Source organism: Phoca vitulina, unplaced genomic scaffold, assembly GCF_004348235.1.
Source record: "Phoca vitulina isolate PV1807 unplaced genomic scaffold, GSC_HSeal_1.0 scaffold57, whole genome shotgun sequence".
Taxonomy (NCBI): Eukaryota; Metazoa; Chordata; class Mammalia; order Carnivora; family Phocidae; genus Phoca; species Phoca vitulina.
Genome location: NW_022589760.1, coordinates 9242014 through 9244228, shown reverse-complemented (window position 1 = coordinate 9244228; position 2215 = coordinate 9242014).

Sequence of the window (2215 nt, the reverse complement as noted above, 5' to 3'; positions counted from 1 at the left end):
TCCTGCTTTGTCAAAGATTATTTGACCATAGATTTGAGGGTCCATATCTGGGTTCTCTATTCTGTTCCATTGGTCTAGATGTTGGTTTTCGTGCCAGTACCGTGCTGTCTTGGTGATCACAGCTTTGTAATATAGCTTGATATTGGGCAACGTGATGCCCCCAGCTTTGTTTTTCTTTTTCAACATTTCCTTGGTGATTCAGGGTCTTTTCTGATTCCATACAAATTTTAGGATTGTTTGTTCCAGCACTTTGAAAAATGTCATTGGAATTTTGATCGGGATGGCATTGAAGGTATAGATTGCTCTGGGTAGCATAGACATTTTTACAATGTTTGTTCTTCCGATCCATGAGCATGGAATATTTTTCCATCTTTTTGTGTCTTCTTCAATTTCTTTCATGAGTGTTCTGTAGTTCCTAGAGTATAGATCCTTTACCTCTTTGGTTAGGTTTATTCCAAGGTATCTTAGAGTTTTTGGTGCTATTGTAAATGGAATCGTTTTTCTAATTTCTCTTTCTACAGTTGCGTGGTTAGTGTATAAGAAAGCAACTGATTTCTGTGCATTGAATTTGAATCCTGCCACATTACTGAATTGCTGGATGAGTTCTAGTAATTTGGGGGTGGAGTCTTCTGGGTTTTCCACATAAAGTATCATGTCGTCTGCGAAAAGAGAGAGTTTGACTTCTTCTTTGCCAATTTGAATACCTTTTATTTCTTTTTGTTGTCTGATTGCTGTTGCTAGGACTTCTAGTACTATGTTGAACAACAGTGATGAGAGTGGGCATCCTTGACGTGTTCCTGATCTTAAGGGAAAGGCTCTCAGCTTTTCCCCATTGAGGATGATATTTGCTGTGGTTTTTTCATAGATGGATTTTATGAACTTGAGGAATGTTCCTTCTATCCCTACACTCTGGAGAGTTTTAAACAGGAAAGGATGTTGTATTTTGTCAAATCTTTTTTCTGCATCAATTGAGAGGACCATATGGTTCTTCTCCCTCCTCTTATTAATGTGCTCTATCACATTGATTGATTTGCGAATGTTGAACCACACTTGCATCCTGGGGATAAATCCTACTTGGTCGTGGTGGATGATCCTTTTAATGTATTGTTGGATCCTATTAGCTAGGATTTTGTTGAGGATTCTGGAATCCATATTCATCAGGGATATCAGTCTGAAATTCTCCTTTTTGATGGGTCTTTGCCTGGTTTGGGGATTAAGGTAATGCTGGCCTCATAGAATGTGTTTGGAAGTTTTCCTTCTGTTTTTATTTTTTGAAACAGCTTCGGTGGAATAGGTATTATTTCTTTTTTGAATGTTTGGTAGAATTCCCCAGGGAATCCAGCATGCCCTGGACTCTTGTTTTTTGGCAGGTTTTGGATCACTGCTTCAATCTCGTTACTGGTTATTGGCCTATTCAGGTTGTCAATTTCTTCCTGTTTCAGTCTTGGCAGCTTATAGGTTTTCAGGAAGGCCTCCATTTCATCCAGATTGCTCAGTTTATTGGCATATAATTGTTGATAATAATTTCTAATAACTGTTTCTGTTTCCTTGGTGTTAGTCGTGATCTCTCCCCTTTCATTCATAATTTTATTAATTTGCGTCCTTTCTCTTCTCTTTTGGATAAGTCTGGCCAGTGGTTTATCGATCTTATTAATTCTTTCAAACAACCAACTTCTAGTTTCGCTGATCTGATCTATTGTGTTTCTGGTTTCTAATTCATTGATTTCTGCTCTAATTTTAATTATTTCTCTTCCAATGCATGGCTTAGGCATATTTTGTTGCTTTTTCTCTAGTTCTTTAAGGTGTAGAGTTGGTGAATTCGGGATTTTCTGTTTTTTGAGTGAGGCTTGGATGGCTATGTGTTTCCCCCTTAGGACCGCCTTTGCAGTGTCCCATAGGTTTTGGACCGATGTGTTTTCGTTCTCATTGATTTCCATGAATTGTTTGAGTTCTTCTTTGATTTCCTGGTTGACCCAAACATTCTTGAGCAGAGTGGTCTTTAGCTTCCAAGTGTTTGAATTTCTGCCAATTTTTTCTTGTGACTGAGTTCCAGTTTTAGAGCATTGTGGTCTGAGAATACGCAGGGAATAAACTCAGTCTTTTGGTATTGGTTGAGACCTGATTTGTGACCCAGTATGTGGTCTATTCTGGAGAAAGTTCCATGTGCGCTCTAGAAGAATGAGTATTCTGTTGTTTTAGGGGGGAATGTTCTGTA